Source organism: Zophobas morio, unplaced genomic scaffold (assembly GCF_036711695.1).
Source record: "Zophobas morio isolate AGI-343-1 ecotype UQ-CSIRO unplaced genomic scaffold, CSIRO_AGI_Zmor_V1 ptg000012l, whole genome shotgun sequence".
NCBI lineage: Eukaryota > Metazoa > Arthropoda > Insecta > Coleoptera > Tenebrionidae > Zophobas > Zophobas morio.
Genome location: NW_026972117.1, coordinates 8,647,487 through 8,667,437, shown reverse-complemented (window position 1 = coordinate 8,667,437; position 19,951 = coordinate 8,647,487). Strand labels below are relative to the sequence as shown.

General features: G+C 32.2%; 1 protein-coding gene and 1 long non-coding RNA gene across 2 annotated transcripts in view; both read right to left on the bottom strand.

Annotated features, from left to right (window-relative positions):
* Positions 1 to 19,951, bottom strand: part of LOC135127731 (chaoptin) — a 477,252-nt gene that overhangs the window by 363,446 nt on the left and 93,855 nt on the right. The gene's annotated exons all lie outside the window — the stretch shown is intronic.
* Positions 9,004 to 9,704, bottom strand: LOC135128314 (uncharacterized). Its single transcript, XR_010280366.1, has 2 exons — positions 9,085 to 9,704; positions 9,004 to 9,038 (listed from the first exon to the last, which is right to left on the bottom strand). It is a non-coding gene; the product is annotated as an uncharacterized LOC135128314 (long non-coding RNA).

Genomic DNA, 19,951 nt, shown 5'->3' with positions numbered 1-19,951 from the left:
TTGGTAATTTTCGAAGTTGCTTGGGCTTTTGGTAAAATTGTCTAAAACTTCGTAAACAAATTCAGAAAGATTTCCACGACCGGAATAAAAATAAAAAATAAATAAAAACGGACTTAGCGCAATTCGGAAAAATTTGGATGACAAAAATTATTTAAAAATCATGCTTGCACACAAATGATGCGTCTAATAAAGAAAACAAAAATTTAATTAAGTCCTACTCATAAGAAACTTCTGGCCGTCGAAATTAACAAAAATCTCTATAATTAATTTTCAAAAAGTGCCGGAGAAACAGTCAAAAATTTCAAAAGTGTAAAATTGAAAAATCGAGCTTTTATCAAAATTTCCTACAAATCCGCAAAAAGAAATCCAGGAAATAGATTTAGACGCACTGAATAAAAAAAACAGCTTGTTGATGATCCCGGACCAACACTGCAGGCGAATATTGAAAATTCCGGAGCGATCATGACATTTTTGTTAAGGACATATTTAGCGTAGTTCTAGAAAAATTAGGCGGTCAAAAATTATGAAAAAAATCGTGTTTATATAGAAATGAAACGACAATTCAACAAAATAATCCCAAGTCGCCCAATAGCAATAGCGCTTTTCTAAATATATAGTTCCAAAATTAAATTTTTAAAATATGTCAAAAATTGATATTTCATTTTCCTGATGACAGAAGAGTGGTAAGACGTTTCGAAGACATGAAACCGAAACCAACTTTTAGAACTTTTGGAGGTAGAAATCAACCAAAAAAACGTCTTTAACTAAATTTTGGAAAGTACTCAGAAATACTGTCCAAGTTCGGAATATTATTTCGCAGCATCTCGAAAAATATTTTTTGAATTTACGCATTTACTACTTCAAGATACCAACTTGTGGTTGATACCATTAGATTTTTTCAAGTTTTATAGTCGCAATTAGTGGTTTTTTGAGCTTGGGGAGTTAGCCGTTCAGGCTTGAATAAAAGAACGATGTCATTTTCCCATTGGTAGCATTATTCAAAAAATCAAAAAAAATTTTTAAAATTCAGGATGGTACTCATTGTAGATCATTGCTGAACTCGAATTAGTACTGAGTAGTAGTACTAGTACATTTTGAAGTGAAAGTCATTAAATTGTTGTTTCACGATCTATACGACATTCCTGAAATTTTGCAATAATCGATTCGTTAGTTTTTCTGACATTATCTGTTTAGTGAATAGTCCAATGTCAAACCTTTTACCAACAAATAGTTGGAACGGTCTGTATTTAAAACGTCCAGCAATTTACAGTTTTTTCGATTTCTGATAACACAAATAGGATTATCAAGCCTCAAATAAGTATTAAAATTGCTTGTAAAATCCTATTTTGATGAAACACGAATAATTGCTGGAATGTCATTTATCCAGTAAATTTTTCCCCACAAATCAGTTTCAGCGCAATTAATCAAATTAATTAAGTTAAAACAAACAAATTATTTATTAATTTAAACGTCAACAGCTTCAAAAAGCCACATTTTAAATCCAGCCCAATAGCCGCATGCTATTCATTCCGCGTCAGCAGAATGATTTTCGGCGGGGTTCATATTTCCCGACAACCTCCAATTCCCGCCTTGCAATACTCGAATTTACCAGCTAATTTTTTACGAAGAACTCTGGCCCTGCACCATTAATATGAATTACAACGGCGCTTTTACACGAGTAGGTACTCCGGCGCTAAAATTTCCAAGTATCTCTGTCTCAACGAAATAATTCCCTTCCATTTTCAGGCACATAAATTTTTTAGAGGCAACCCCAACCGTGCGCCCGTATTTAATTGCAATCTCCTTTGAAAAATCCGTTTACATAAAGAACCTCGTGTACTAACCCTTGCGGAATAAGAGTGGATATCATGATTTCAAATATCCCCGAAAATATCTCGCTCCAGGAAATATACATGTCGTCCGGAGGCGAGCTCCGGCATAACTATAAAGTGGAGCGAGACGGAAGATGTGTCCACGGCTCATAAAAAATTTACATAACCTTCGAGAGGTGGCCGTTCCGGAAGGAAATTCCGGTCAGTTTGAGAAAATGGAAGTGGTGGAAGTCTATCTAGTTCATCCTCTGGGGTTTCCAATCGCCGGGAAGCGGAGACTTCTCTCGATAAGTCCAATTAAGCAAAGTAAATACATTTTAGTGGCTGCGGAAGAATGGCGAGGCTGGGATTTGTCGTCTAATTTTTATCAGATATTGATTCCAGGACGAGGCAAGACGAAATGGTTGCGATTGGCAGGTGCGATTCTTCACGGACGAGAGGGAAAACTGTGTTTTGTTTGGTGGATAAACAGGCGATGCAGGTTGAGGGTGACTGAATAATGGATCGGAGGGTTGCATGCACTTATGGGAACAAAGGTGCTGCAATTTTATCTTTCATCATTTTGTGTTGACTGGAAACAACGGAGCACTGAAAGTTTCATAGTGCCGATCTAAGTGACATATCTCCGGAGGTATGCATGATATTCACGAAACAGTGAAAAGATCAAGATGTTACTTAGACGTCGTAATAATGATACATCTGTAGACTACAATTATTTCTACAAAGTTAATTTTATTATTTCCCGTGCATAAGCTAAGGAAGTATAGTAATCAAGTCCGTCGGGCGAGTTAATACTTTCATGTTTTCTCGACGTTTCATGACCTCTAGATTATGAATTCTGTCGATCGATTGTTGTCAAATTTTGTATGTATATTAAGAATATATGTACTTGTAGTGTATGAATTCGTGTTGAGTTTTCACCCTACACATCTAGATCTTTTTGGAAACAAATTAATTTAACTTTCCAACTGCAAAAGCGAATGCTCTGAAATCTTGCAAACGTTTAAAAGTTATCGAACTGATGGTAAATTGTTAATCATAATTTATTCGTTTATCTCCTTTCAAAAAATTGATTACTTATACAGGGTGACTCAAAAAATTAATGTGTGAAGCAACATATTTGACTAATTAAATCAAGATTCATTTCATTTTTTCATTTTCTTTCATTGTTCAATGTTTCCATTTTTTAATGATTTGAGTTCATAATTTGTCATTTTTTCAACTTTAATGTTTTCAGTTTTTGAATTTCTCGTTTCCTATATTTTTCAAGTTCTTGATTTTTATTTTTCATTTTCCCGATTTTTTTATTTTGGTTTTCTCGATTTTAATTCACAATTTTTCGTGTTTTGATTTCCTTCATTTTTTCAATGCTTCTTTTGATTTTATTTACTCATTTTTTCAAATTTTCAAAGTTGATATTTCAATTTAGCAATCTTTGGATTATTCGCTTTTCCGATTTTCCGCTTTTTTTAATTTTCAATATTTCGATTTCAATACATATTTCGTTGGTTTGAGTTTTAAGTTTCTTAATTTGTAATCACACGATTTCTCAATTTTCTGTTTATAAATTTTTCAAGATTTTGATTTCCAATTTTTAGACTTCTCATTTTAGCCTTTTCGTTTTTACATTTTTGATTTTTCAATTTTACGATTTTTGTATTTGAGAAAGACTGAAAAATCAAAAAAATTAAAAAGAAAAAACCGAAAAAACGAAAAACCGAAAAAGGGCAAAATCGAGAAATTGCAAATAAAAGAATTGAAAAAACGAAGAATTAAAACATCGAAAAATTGAAAGAAGAAAAATCGAATCGAATTTGGAAAACCCAAAAATTATATTACAGAATCATCAAAATTGTGAAGATCAATCTGTAACAATTTTCGTGATATTCATTGAAATAACAGAGGAAAACGCAAATTTATTTCGGCGCCTCCACCATTTTTCACAAAAATTTAAAATTGGCTAAACTGAACGAAAACGTTGTCTATCTTACACGAAATTTGTTCAAGAACACGAACGTGTAATTATATTTGTAATATTTGTTGAAATAACGAAGAAAAACTTAAGCAATTTCGGCGCCTTCACCATATTTTTTACAAATAAATAAAAGTTGATCTTGTCAATCGGAAAAGACATATCTTATCAGAAATATTCACAGAATCACGAATCCGTAATTATTTCGGTAATATTCATAGAAATGACAGAGAAAAGGGCTAATTGATCCCGGCGCCTCCACAATTTTTTTTTCAAAAAATTCAAAAAATTAGTCAGTCAAAAAATAATTTTTAAAATCACAAAATCGATGACTTTTAAATTTTATAAAACCATCTTGTAAATATTGAGAATGTAGCTAAAAGTGATCCCTCAAAAAGACCATGACGTAAGAATAATTTTCACACTTTATCTCGGACAATTCACATCAGATTTATTCTCAAAAATCTAAAAAGTATTAACAGTCATTAGAAAATCCAAAACGTTACCTAAAATTTTCATATACAATACTTAAAAATTTGCTCGAACTTGACCAGGAATTTGTTTTAAAATTTTAGAAACTCACTATTTCAAAAATTCAAACAATTGAAAAGATATGTAAACTCTCTAAATAATTGACTACAATCAGTGCTCGAATTTATGTTTAGGTAGAAATTTTTCCTTCGAAATCAACAAATACCAACCCCACCTTCAAGATTGATACCAGGTTTCGTCCCACCCGTCACAAACTGCCATTACAGTGATAAAAGTATGAAAAATTCAGGTGAAGGTTTTTGTTTTTCTTAACAACTTGTTCCAAAGTTGATTAAAGTGGAAGCATTAATACCGCCTTTCGTGACCTTCATAAATAGTAAAGAATCGAAAAGTTTCGACCCGACTGCTCAAATATTGATAGCTCATCCAGGTAAATAAAGGGGCGATTCGCCCCACACTCTCGCATTATCCCAAACTTGCGGTTTAACTTCGTTTCAGATTCCTTCGTCTCATTTCGACTTGTCCCTTTTTATTGTCAACCAGCGTATCGTCAATATTTTACGAGATTTTTCCCCCGAAAGCAGAGCTAAAATATAAATAGAGCGAATCGATGGAGTTGATGGAATTTGAGTTTTTGTAATGCGATACGAGCTGAAGGGATGATTTGTAATTTAAATAAATTGTCTGTTTTGACATAACTAGGGTCAATTTATGTAAATGAGAACACGAGACGGCACGGATCAGATCCTGTCATCTAGGCATTTGCCATAATGTGGAATTAATTCGATTTGAATAATGGTAATGGCATAACCTGTCCGACTGGAATTTACACCCCGGAACTGCACTCGTTAAATTTTTCAAGTTATCGTTGTTCTGGAAACTTTACGGCCTGCTAAAATATGACAAATAAAGGCTCCGGGATCTTTAATTGTTGGTGCAGCGAGCTGCTTAAAACCAAAACCATTAACGTCACTCGCTCGGCTTGAAATAATTAAATATCTCCCTGATCCTCTGAATTACCCTCACCTCCGTGATATATTCTCTGGATTTATATCACCTTCGTTGGGGCTAATCTTGCCCCAGATAACTTATTATCTTCAATAATTTTAAACTTTGACCATAAGCTTTTTACGAGCTTCGACTTTTCTCAACGAATTTATTTGATACGGGTGTGTTAATAAATTAACTGGAACGTTGCAGGGAAGAAGAGGGGAAAACGTAATAAATTGTGTCCCGGATACCCACATGATGAGTTTTTTCTTATTACGAACTTAATAATGCAGTGACCTTACTCAAGGGGTGAGTTATTAAGGGCGAGGAGTGCCACTTCCACCAAATCGAAAATCTTAATTTCGAACGAAGAATGAAACTTAATTGACTGAATATTAATACCAATGGCCAGTTATGGAAAACGTCCACTTGAAATTCATAGAATCGAATCCATCATAACTCACCAGCGACATTTCGAAATAGTAATAAAAGCACCCGGGAGAAGTCTTAGATCTTAACACAATGTGCTAGTTGTAGGTGTACAGTTCCACCAGGAAATTGTACTAATAATAAAATCGTTTTACATTTGCGCATAAATTTTTAAATTACCCCCGACAGGAAGCCATTAAGGGCATTTTTATGCTTTCAGAATCAATAAAAGTCGTTCTTCATGCCAAATTAATTCCATTTCCGTCTCTCACCGCTATCTCTCCTCCTTGCCCACATAATTCACAAGAAATAATTAAACCATGCATATCAGCTATTACATCGAACAATTCGATCTCCTCCAAATGAAAGCCTCGTTCCGAGTCATCCCTCCACCAAAAATCCCAAATATTCCGCCCCTCTTATGACCGGCTATCATGCGAAACGAGTATAAATAACTCCAGATGTTTATCAATACAGCAGACATGAGCACGTGGAGAAAAATCAAGGGGGAATTCAGCCCGTATTATGATAAGATGTGTTTTGTTTAGTGTAATTATTAACAATTTTTTTCCGAAAATAATGGCCCTCCGGGTGGCGTATTCGGCTATAACTCATTTAAAGTAGCTTTTAATTGCAGCTTTTCGAGCTGGGGTGCTAAAATATGCTTGTTAATTTGGTGGGGCGTGAGGGACATTTTTAATGGGGGTTGTGTGAGTTTATTGAGAGTGAGATAAGAAAAGATGATGAGATATGTAGTGCGGGTTCTAGCGCACTGATTAAAATCGGTTTTAATAAACACCTGTTTGATACCTAAAGTATCGTCTTCCGCGGTTTTAAAGTTCTGGATGAAACCTTGTTAACAAACTTTTTAAATCTCTGTCTAAGCTCGCTGCATTATTAGTCGGCGAAAACAATTTTTGCTTAAATAAAATACGCTTTTCGGTTAAATTCAAACGAGAAATTTCGGCTGAGAAACCTACGGAACAGCATACTTTAATAAACGAGCGCCGGAGAAATTCGCTGTTCTAATATAATAATGTTTTAGCCGAAAATTTGAGACGCTATATTAAAACTGATTATTTTTGCTTGTCACAATAGGGGGTGTTTTTTGTCAATGTTGTGATTATGAAGTTTAAAGGGTATAAAAGCACGGTTCGAAAGTAAGTCGTGTAAACACGGGGCGAGCAGACGCTTTGGCTTATAAAATTGTTAGTGAATCGTTGGACTTGGATAAATAAGAGCTAGAGTAAACCTGTGCTTCAGAAGTCGAAGCAAATACTTCAAAGGCTTTTCTTTCCGTTATAGAAGGTAAAATATGGTCGTATGAAACGAAGAATTTGCTTTTTCTCTTTGCTTTTAGACAGAGGAAATTCTGTTACGATACTAGTAGCTAACTTTATTATAAGAATTGTCTTAGGGGTTTTCACATTTCTTTAGCAAGTGTGTAAAATTAAGTATCACAAACGATTTCGTTCGTCGTCTTCGTGAGATTCTTCCGAACTTCAAATCTTTCTTTGAAACAGAGACAACCCATTTGCCATTTGAATCTTTGGAAAAAATGGTGGAGGCGCCGGGATAAATTTCTGTTTTTGTCTGTTTTTTCCAAAGAATTTTACAAAAACAATTACGGATTTGTGTTTTTCACAAGATTTATTATAAAATTGACTTCTCCGTTTCAATCGATTTGAACAACCTCAATTTTTCGTAAAAAAATGGTTGAGGTTGAGATGAATTTGCAATTCTCTGTGTTATTGCGAAAAATACTACACACATAATTACAGATTCGTGAGCTTCAACAAATTTCGAATAAGGGAGATCTTTTTCGATCGATTTAAGCAACTTTAATTTTTCCTAACGAAACTGGGTTTTCCTATCTTATTTCACTGAATATAAGCAAAATATATACAAATTTGTGATCCTGAAAAGTTTTTGATAAAATAAATGGCTTTTTCCACTGATTAGTGATTCTGAATAAACTTTGGATAATTTTCAATCGATTTGACCAACTTTAATTTTTCGAAAAAAATGGTGGAGGCGCCGGGATAAATTTGCGATTTTCTGTTATTTCGATGAATATTACCAAACTTATTACAGATTCGTTATCCTGAAAAGATTTCGGATAAGATATCTTTTTCGTTTTCGATTGATTAGATAAAATAAGCACAGATTCCGAGCTTAAAATGAAGAAGTACTGTAAAAGGGAGGTATAAAAGTTAATTACAAACGATATAGATTCAATCTGAAACAACAAATTATATTTATAAAAAGTTTGAGGCGAAATTATCACTCCATTTCCGCTAGATTCGGGATAACTTCACATATCTAAGACAAAAACGAGAAAAAAAGCTTCCACATCAATCGCTGTTTCGATGTCAGACAAACAAAAACAGGGATACGATTTATTAAATCAATATAAACAAATTCAAAGTTCCATACTTTTCGGGTGGACTTTGTGAAACGAATAAGATCAGAGGATTGGGTTTTTCTGCCATTGAGATTTGTTTTTACTCTCCATAAAAAGATCTTGACATTTTTGTTACACACGGAAAATATGCTTAATATGTATATATTTCTCTACTGTTATATTTGAAAAAAGTGCTTTTATTTTTTGCTAAAATTCTCGTTACCCTCCAACTCTTCATTTATGTTTGCCTTGACATCTCCTCTTTGTTAATAAAATTTTAGTCTCGATGCTTTTATTAATTTCCAGGTTTTTTACTATTATTTAAAAAAAACCTCTTTAGTATTATTAATAATAATAATAATAATAATAATAATTTATTGTACTCAACAGAGATTAATCTCCAATTACAGAATACAAAACAAAAGTAAATAGTAGTCTATCTTACAAATAAATAATTAAATACAACGTATGCCTGCAAAATATATCTAAACATCAAGAAAAAAAAAAAAAATAGAACAGTAAGGATAGCTCATTATAAAAAAGAGTAGAACAAAATTCTGACGCTCTGTAATTATGTGTTATGCTGTAAATGTATGGATTTCGATTGAAAAAACTTCCTTACCGCTACACCCTTGGGCCAAAAAGATGCAGCCAGAATATCATTTTGATATACAAAATCGATAGTAAGTTTGAAAGAACTATATAACTCAGGAAATTTAGAGTCCAATTTAATAAGCTTAAAGTCAGGAAGACGTTTATTTTTCAGCACTTCTTCATGGGATTTTAACTTAAATTTGATATAATCAGTAATCTTGTTCACATCAACATTAGGGTTTACTCTTGTAATATGTATATGACTGCTTTTTTTTTCTGGTGACAGCTACGAAATCATGATCACTCGATGACAAATCTGACGAACCTGAACTAGAAGCTATATCTGCTGAGCCAATAATTAACTTACTTACTTTCGGCCGACGTTTTAAAGTATCACCTGTTACCTCCTTCTCAGAAGGATTTTTACCATTGTCTGAAGAATTATTTAGATCAACTTCATTACATGAATTCGTATTAGGATAAATAATAGTGTTCCGTATTTCAGGTTCACTTTTGTTTACCACTTTTCTTGCTTCCACACCACTCACGTTTTTATTCATAATCTTACTCGAAAAAGCGTCCATTGATGATAAACTACAATCAGTGGAGCCTCCCAAGTTGTTCGAACTTTTTATCAAAATGTCTATCATCTCACTTTGCGTTTTTACACGATCCCTTAGCTCCTTTATAATTTCGTCTTTTTGTTTAATAATATAATTGAAAACAGCAATATCAACCTTTTTCTCAGGTCCACTCATTTGTTCCATTGCTTCAAAAAACTCAGAATCTTCGCACACAACAGGAGGCATTTTCACTTTATCACAGCAAACTAAAGACTTACTGTCCAAAATTTTTACATAAGATACACCCTTGGCACAACTAAGGTGGTACACATTATCACACGATATACATTTTAATGCACTGACAACTTTTGATTTACATTTTCTGCAGATTTGTGCAGACGTACCGGACTGACTACTACTATTGGCATCCATCTTGGCAATCCTCAATTAAAAAAACACTACTCAAAAAATACTGCTGTTCTAAGTATGATACAAGTTTTAAATTTAACATCGATTGTATACTTAATTAATGAATGCAAAAACACTATGAGAAATCAATAATCCCGTGAAGCTCGACCTTATCTAATTTTACCGGAAAATACAGAAACATCGCTATTTTTCCCAATGAAATATTTCCAATCCATTCATTATTTAAAATAATCGTGAAAATTATTACTAGAAAAAGCTTTTAAAACAAACAATTTCGATTTACACGTGTCAACGACTGTGAAGCGTCCATTAATTACAAATAAAATGTTTCATATTTCAAATACATTGGTTACAATTTTCGTGGTGAAAGTTTAATACCCCGTAACATATTTCAAAAAAATTGACCACAATTCTACTCTTTTTTCGTCGTGTTTTTAAGACTTTACGAGCAAGGCTTTGTTATAAATTTTTTATTCACTCTCTTTCATAGACCATTGTAGCCGTTAAAGTCTTGCTAAAGTACCCCTCATAAAAGGTTTTAAACAAAGAAAAATAATTAAAAGGCACGTAATTAATAAGGAAAGAACTTAAAACCTCAGTAGCTGCTCCCGCCACCACAACCTATGCATATTATGCACAATATTCTTCGTAATTCTATTAACTTTAATGAGCAAACCGGACTAGACGCGGTGCACCAAAAATTATCCCAGCCGATCAATGATTTTTCAATAAGTCAAAAGCGCGTTCCCGAAAATAAACCCGGAACAACCGCTTTTGTCTTTTTATCACGGCCGCAACATGTAATTACTCGTCTCTCCGGTATTCCGTAAATAATAGAAACCGGGGCGTAATTAGAAAACGCTAGAAAAAAGCTGCGCCGTTCTTTAATCTGACGTTGTGTATTCTCTTCCAGCTTATAAGCGGGGCAAAGAAACGCTGTATCAATTTTTTCCTTTTCCTTCCTTCTCTAAAATACATGTACTAATCACTCTGTTGTTGGCCAGTCGGAAAGTTTTTAATTAAGTCGCGAACTCGAAGCGGCTTCCGAATCAACTTTTTGCGAGTTAGAAAAGACCAACAATTCTTACGTTCCAAGGGATCGTAAATTATTTAGAGCGATTCTTAATTCGCGATTATGACTTCTTGCATCCGTTGATGGTATCGCTGACCGGAAACGAGGGGGGTTGGAGATTTTAAACTGGGGTTGGGGGTAAATTATGGCGGCTAGACGATGTCAAAGAGAAATTTTAATGGAGTGGGTTAATTATGGAAGAATAGTTTTTTTTTTTTTAATTATGATATAATGACACAACCCTTTACAGACACTGTTATACAGGAAAAATTAAATCCCCAACTGACTCCTTATCTACAAGGCCAAACATCTTTTGATTTCCTGCCTTTCTTTAAAACAACGTAAAATAACTCTGGAGTCTTCTAGTATCTTTTAATAATAATGTGAAACAATCTTGAGAACCACTAATGTGTTTTTAAACATTATAGAATGATCTTTTGAGCCACTAGTATCTTCCACAAGATCATGAATCAGTCTGTCGAGATTTTGGTGTCTTTTTAAAAAAATGTGATACGATCTTGACGTTCCCCGATGTCTTTTGTAAAAAACGTAAAACAACCTTGAAGGCTCTTATTGTCTTTTATAAGATTGTGAAACAATCTTGATGGCGCCTGTTGTCTTTTTTTACATAAAATGAAACATTCTTGGTAGTTTCTAGTTTCTTTTTAGGAATGTGAAACAATTTTTCAAGCCTCTGAGCCCTGTAAAACAATGTGAAACAATCTTGAACGATCTTGAGTCTTTTTTTAAAACAATGGGAAACAATCTGTGGATACCGTAGAGTCTTGTGGAAACAATGTGATACGATCTTTTGATTTCCTGTTGTTTTTTAATACAACGAGAAATAACCTTGGAGTCTTTTAGTCTCTTGTAATAATAATGTGAAATAATCTTGAGAACCACTGGTGTCTTTTTAAACATTACAGAATAATCTTTTGAGCCACTAGTATCTTTCACAAGATCATGAATCAGTCTGTCGAGATTTTAGTGTCATTTTAAAAAAATGTGATACGATCTTGATGTTCCCCGATGTCTTTTGTAAAAAACGTAAAACAACCTTGAAGGCTTTTATTGTCTTTTATAAAATTGTGAAAGATTCTTTATAGCACCTGTTGTCTTTTTTTACAGAAAAAGAAACATTCTTGAGAGTTTCTAGTTTCTTTTTAGGAATGTGAAACAATTTTTCAAGCCTCTGAGCCCTGTAAAATAATGTGAAACAATCTTGAACGATCTTGAATCTTGTTTTAAAACAATGGGAAACAATCTGTGGATACCGTAGAGTCTTATGGAAACAATGTGATACGATCTTTTGATTTCCTGTTGTTTTTTAATACAACGAGAAATAACCTTGGAGTCTTTTAGTATCTTTTAATAATAATGTGAAACAATCTTGAAAACCACTCGTGTCTTTTTAAATATTATAGAATAATCTTTTGAACCACTAGTATATTTCACAAGAACATGAATCAGTCTGTGGAGCTTTTAGTGTCTTTTTTAAAAAATGTGATACGATCTTGATGATCCCCAATGTCTTTTTTTTAAAAACGTGAAATAACCTTGAAGGCTCTTATTGTCTTTTATAAGATTGTGAAACAATCTTGATAGCGCCTGTTCTCTTTTTTTACAGAAAATGAAACATTCTTGGGAGTTTCTACTTTCTTTTTAGGAATGTGAAACAATTTTTCAAGCCTCTGAGCCCTGTCAAATAATATGAAACAATCTTGAACGATCTTGAGTCTTTTTTTGAAACAATGGGAAATAATCTGTGGATACCGTAGAATCTTGTGGAAACAATGTGATACGATCTTTTGATTTCCTGCTGTTTTTTAATACAACTAGAAATAACCCTGGAGTCTTTTAATATCTTTTAATAATAATGTGAAACAATCTTGAAAACCACTGGTGTCTTTTTAAATATTATAGAATAATCTTTTGAGCCACTAGTATCTTTCACAAGAACATGAATCAGTCTGTGGAGCTTTTAGTGTCTTTTTAAAAAAATCTGATACGATCTTGATGTTCCCCGATGTCTTTTTTTAAAAACGTGAAATAACCTTGAAGGCTCTTATTGTCTTTTATAAGATTGTGAAACAATCTTGATAGCGCCTGTTTTCTTTTTTTACAGAAAATGAAACATTCTTGAGAGTTTCTAGTTTCTTTTTAGGAATGTGAAACAATTTTTCAAGCCTCTGAGCCCTGTAAAATAATGTGAAACAATCTTGAACGATCTTGAGTCTTTTTATAAAACAATGGGAAACAATCTGTGGATACCGTAGAGTCTTGTGGAAACGATGTGATACAATCTTTTGATTTCCTGTTGTTTTTTAATACAACGAGAAATAACCTTGGAGTCTTTTAGTATCTTTTAATAATAATGTGAAATAATCTTGAGAACCACTGGTGTCTTTTTAAACATTACAGAATAATTTTTTGAGCCACCAGTATCTTTCACAAGATCATGAATCAGTCTGTCGAGATTTTAGTGTCTTTTTAAAAAAATGTGATACGATCTTGATGTTCCCCGATGTCTTTTGTAAAAATCGTAAAACAACTTTGAAGGCTCTTATTGTCTTTTATAAGATTGTGAAACAATCTTGATAGCACCTGTTGTCTTTTTTACAGAAAAAGAAACATTCTTGGGAGTTTCTAGTTTCTTTTTAGGAATGTGAAACAATTTTTCAAGCCTCTGAGCCCTGTAAAATAATGTGAAACAATCTTGAACGATCTTGAGTCTTTTTTTTAAACAATGGGAAACAATCTGTGGATACCGTAAAGTCTTGTGGAAACAATGTGATACGATCTTTTGATTTCCTGTTGTTTTTTAATATAGCGAGAAATAACCTTGGAGTTTTTTAGTATATTTTAATATAATGTGAAACAATCTTGAGAACCACTAATGTGTTTTTTAACATTATAGAATGATCTTTTGAGCCACTAGTATCTTTCACAAGATCATGAATCAGTCTGTCGAGATTTTAGTGTGTTTTTAAAAAAAATGTGATACGATCTTGATGTTCCCCGGTGTCTTTTGTAAAAAACGTAAAACAACCTTGAAGGCTCTTATTGTCTTTTATAAGATTTTGAAACAATCTTGATAGCACCTGTTGTCTCTTTTTACAGAAAAAGAAACATTCTTGGAAGTTTCTAGTTTCTTTTTAGGAATGTGAAACAATTTTTCAAGCGTCTGAGCCCTGTAAAATAATGTGAAACAATCTTGAACGATCTTGAGTCTTTTTTTAAAACAATGGGAAACAATCTGTGGATACTGTAGAGTCTTGTGGAAACAATGTGATACGATCTTTTGATTTCCTGTTGTTGTTTAATACAACGAGAAATAACCTTGGAGTCTTTTAGTATCTTTTAATAATAATGTGAAACAATCTTGAAAACCACTGGTGTCTTTTTAAATATTATAGAATAATCTTTTGAGCCACTAGTATCTTCCACAAGAACGTGAATCAGTCTGTGGGGCTTTTAGTGTCTCTTTAAAAAAATGTGATACGATCTTGATGACCCCCGATGTTTTTTTAAAAAACGTGAAACAACCGTGAAGGCTCTTATTGTCTTTTATAAGATTGTGAAGCAATCTTGGGAGCGCCTGTTGTCTCTTTTTAAAACAGGTGAAAAATTCTTGGGAGTGTTTGATGTCTTTATAAGAATGTGAAACAATATTTCGACTCTCCTACGTCTTTTAAGAAAATGTGTAAGAATCTCGGAAACCCTTTAAAGTACGTGAAGCAATTTTTGGAAGAATATAAAACAATTTTGAGAAAATTTACTAAACTGTAAAAATGAGAAATTGCAAATTAAATAAATTGACAATTGAACAACTGAAAAATGAAAAATGAAAAATCGGAAAATAGAAGCATTTCAAAACCGAAAAATTGAAGAATCGATAAATTGGAAAATCCGATAACTTAAAACTCAAAAATTGAAAAACTGATTCAGTAAAAACTGGACAATTGAGAAAATTCACAAAACTGGAAAATTACAAAACCGAAAAAAATTACAACATTGGAAAATCGAAAAATTGTAAAATTTTCAATGCATTTGCCATGTACAACTTTGAGATATCATCGAGGAAACAATAGCAATTCGATCGATGGACTCGATTACCTTATGCTCGAAAAGTAAAAACAAATCTTAAAATTCTCGTATACCCCATTAATAACATCAAGTTTTCACGTCCCGATAAATAAACTCCTCCTTCAGCTTAGATTGAAATTCGAGCAGCCAGCACATCGAGTAGTCAGAACCATATTCCACCAGATAGAGGGATGAATGACTAAAACCGTACTCGTTTGGGAATATTTGTTATTTTTTATGTGAGAATTTTATTTGAATCTTGACATGAATTCAGATGAGTCTCCATCGCATTGCCCGACACCACATAATCCATCAACTGGCGGTGATTTGACCCGAATTTACTGATTGAGCCTAACGCGATTTGTGGCGGGATCCGAGGGCGAAAATATAGACGTAATTCTGACTTTCACGAAATCTAAATAGACAGATTGATTGGACGAAACGAAGACTAGAAATTTCGTGAATTATAATTTTAGTGATTTTAGTGGAAAGATGAAACAAAGGTCGGCTATAAATCTCGGCACGTCTTTTACCCATCCATCTTTAGTAGTTGCTCTTTACTTCCCCGGCCATTTCCAGTAGATCGAAGAAGTTTAAAACGGCAAACAAAACGAATTAATCGCATTTCACGGTCAAACGAGCAAAGGGTCCTTTTCCGAAACAAGCTCCAAATAAAAAACGTAAAGAAACCACCGAAGCAATAAACGCTTTCCACGTCCTCAGCAAGAATACCACCGCAACGTTTCTATATCGGGGCTGTTTTCGTGTTGCTCTTTAAGCCATCGCATTTCAGAGCCTAAATTACTACGAGCTTCCAACTAAATAACACCAAAGTCCCCAGATCTATTCCGGCCTCCGATAGATCAGCAACTATCCGCAACGTATCCAATCACGCTAACGTCAGGATTACGTGATGGTCGTAGACCACTCCATTCCTAAGACTGGTTTAACCGGACATATTTCATCGACAGGGACCGGGACATGGGACGTTTTGTGACGGCGCGCATCAAGGGGGCGGTAAGCTGGGGGCGGAAAAGGACTTAATTCCTCACCGTGGATTCAAGCGATCTACTACTAAATTTTGGTTTTCGTTTTTGGTCAACTGCGCACATTCGGACCATTTTCCTAAAAACATTTGGAGTTATGTACCACGAACAAATAATTTTCTATTGGAATTTATTACTTTATTAATGGTTTAATTTAAGCGCACTGCGAAAATCCATTAAAAATCAGGGTGTCGGTGTTTTCGGCTTTTATAAATCTTCATTGTCGTAAGCCATAACTCAAAATAATCGACGTTTTGTTTCAGATCATGAATCACCTTTTGGCATAAAATTAATGGTGAATATTTTTTCGAATGTGGGACATGCTAAAATCGAAAAATTTTTGTGTGGTAGCTAATACATTATGCGTTGTTGTGGTTACCTAATGTTTAATATAATAGCAAAGTTCTTTAATAAATGCGGCTTGAATATCGAATAACTTCGTAGACGGCCAATATTGCTAATTTGTTTGGTTTGTGGTGCAGCCGAAGTTAAATTATATTCAGCATTAGTTTAATAACGTTGAATCTTGCTTATTTTGTTTTGTAAAGTATTTTTGGTTGTTTATGTTAACAAAATTTACATGACGCAGTCCAACAGAATGTTTTTAGGGTTGCAATTTACCACTGGGGAATGGAATAATGGAACATCTTGTATATTTATTTTTTATAATATTCATTTTTTTTATAAAAAGGAAAAATTGATATGAAACATGATTTCGTTCCAATTTCCTGGTCAAATATTCGTATATTTATTATCTGATCTTGTAAAAAAATTCAAACACCAATTTGTGAATATCCCTTAGGGTCTCTTGGAAACATTGTTTACGATATTTTGTTTTCCTGATATCTTTTTTAATACTGAAACAATCTTGGAACATTCTGGTGTCTTTAAACAATTATGTGAGCAGTCTTGACAACTCCAGCTGTCATGTTTTCGCGCCGTTCCATGACTCGTAGAGTACGACAAAATAGGTCTCCCCTTTCCGTTTTTCTGTCTACCTGTCCATCTCTTCTTTTGACAGCCGCCTGTGTCGATTTTTAAAAGACATATAATATCCGAAATTACAGGATCGATTTCTGTCAAATTTAAATGTTAGTTTATAAAATGACGCACTCCTCCATTTGTGGTTCATGAATCCGTGTTGAATTTTTAGCGTAGGCATCCAGATTTTCTGGAAAAAATGAAAACTGAATACAATTTAACCTCGAAATTCGAAAAATGAATGCTACGAAATCTTGCAAATGTTTTAAGGTTATCGAAAGCATGGCAAATCAAAAATTTTCGATTCTTCTATTTTTAGGTTTTTCAATTTCTCGATTTGAATTTTTCGATTATCAAATTTTTAATGTTTCAGTTATGAGATTTTTCAATTTTTCCATTCTAAAATTTTTCAATTTTTCAATATTTCGATTTTTCGATTTATCGATTGATCAATTTTCCGATTTATCGACTTTTCGATATTTCGCTTTTGGAATTTTTTAGTTAAATTTTACATTTGTCTATTTTAAAATGTTCAGTTTTTAAATTTTTGATGCCTCGATTTCTCCATTTTTAAATTTTTCTGTTCTTCGATTTTCCAATATTTGTCAATATTTTGCATTTTTAATATTTAGTTTTTCAATTTTTTGATTTTTTATTTTTTTTATGTTAAATTTTTCAGTTTTTAATTTCTCTATTCTGAGATATTTTAATTTCCCTACTTTTCGACCACTCGACTTTTATGTTTGAATACTCGATGTTTCAATTTTTCAATTTTGATGATTCGATTTTTAAATTTTGTCAGTTTTTCGATTTTTCGGATCATCGATTTACGATTTTTCGATGTATCGGCTTTTCGAATTTTCGATTTTTCAATTTTTCGATGTTCTGATTTTTCAGTTTTTGATTCTTCAATTTTTCAATTTCTGCATTTTCAGTTTTTGATTCCTCACTTTTCGATATTTTAATTATTGACGTTTCTACATTTTCGATTTTTGGATTTCTCGATTAATCGATTTTTCAAATTTTTGATTTTGCGACATTTCTGTGTTTCAATTTTTCGACATTTCCATTTCGCTGAATTTTTGTTTTTCAGTTTTTCAATTTTTTGATTTTTCATTTTCTCGATACTTTGTTTTTCGATTTTTCTATTCCTCGATTCTTCTGTTTGTCAATAGTTTGAATTTTTAAGTTTTAGATTTTTCGATTTTTTTTTTTGATTTTAAATTTTCTTTTAATGTTGAACTTTTCCAGTTTTTAATCTTTCTATTTTGGGATATTGTAATTTCCCGACTTTTCGACTACTCGACTTTTCGATTCCTCGATCTTTTCATGTTTCGAATACTCGATGTTTCAGTTTTTCAATTTCGATGTTTCGGTTTTTAGATTTTCGATTTTTGGATTTTTTGAATTGTTGGTTTTTCGAATTTTCCATTTTTGAATTTTCCAGTGTTCGGATTTTTCAGTTTTTTCATTCTTCAGTTTTTCAATTTCTCCATTTTCAGTTTTTGATTCCTCAGTTTTTCGCTATTTTAATTTTTGGCGTTTCTAAATTTTAGATTTTTGGCGTTCTCGATTAATCGATTTTTAGAATTTTCGATTTCTCGACATTTCTATATTTCGATTTCTCAACTTCTCGATTTCTCTCAGTTTTTTTTCAGTTTTTCAATTTTTGGATTTTTAAATTTTTGGATTTTTTAATTTTTCGATTCTACAATTTTTCAGTTTCCCAATATTTCGATTTTTCGATAATTCACTTTTGAGATTTTTCAATATTTCGCTGCTTTAATTTTTAGATTATCCGACTTTTCGATTACTCGATTTCTCGATATTTCTCTGGATTTTTTGAATATTAGATTTCTCTGTTTCAAAATTTTCAGTTTTTCTATTTTTGATGCTTCGATTTCTCGGTTTTTAAATTTTTGGATTCAGTTTACCGATACTTCAATTTTTTGATACTTTGTTTTTAGATTCTCGATTTCTCGATTTTTTAATTCTTCGCTTTTCCAATATTTTGAATTTTTAATTTTTAGAGTTTTAATTTTTTTTATTCGTTTTTTTAATGTTAAATATTTCAGTTTTTAATTTTTCCATTCTGAGCTATTGGAATTTCTGAATTTTTCGACTACTCGGCTTTTCGATTTCTCCATTTCTCGACATTTTAATTTTTCGAATTTTCGATGTTTCAAATTTTCACTCAATGTTTCTGTTTTTAGATTTCTCAGTTTTTTAATTGTCGAAATCATCGATTGGTAATTTTTTGAATTTTCGATTTTTCAACTTTTTTATTTTTGAATTTTTCGATTTATCAAATTTTTAATGTTGTTTCAGATTTGAAATTTCTAAATTTTTCCATTCTACAATTTTTCAATAGTTCAATATTTCGAATTTTCGATTTATCATTTTTTGGATATTTTACTTTTGGGATTTTTCAAAATTTGTGTTCTTTATTTTTTCGATTATTCAACTTTTCGATTACTCGATTTCTCGATTTTTTAATTTCTAGAATTATCTGTTCTAAATTTTTCAATTTTTCGATTTTTTAATGCTTCGGTTTCTCGGTTTTTCAATTTTTCGACTCTTCAGTTTCTGGGTCCTTCAATTTTTCGATAATTAGTTTTTCGATTTCCCAATTTTTCATATTTTGAATTTTTAAATTTTAGACTTTCCAATTTTATATTTTTCGTTTTTTTTATGTTAAATATTTCAGTTTTCAAAATTTCTATTTTGGGCTATTTCTGGATTTTTCGACTACTCGACTTTTCGATTTCTCCATTTCTCGATCTTTCCATTCTTCGAATTCTCAATGTTTCAAATTTTCACTGGATGTTTCTGTTTTTATATTTCTAAGTTTTTTAATTTTCGAAATCATCGATTGGTAATTTTTTGAATTTTCGATTTTTCAACTTTTCTATTTTTGAATTTTTCGATTTATCAATTTTTTAATGTTATGTTTCTGATTTGAAATTTTTCAATTTTTCCATTCTACAATTTTTCAATATTCCAATATTTCGAATTTTCGTTTTATCGATTTTTGCATATTTTACTTTTGGGATTTTTCAAA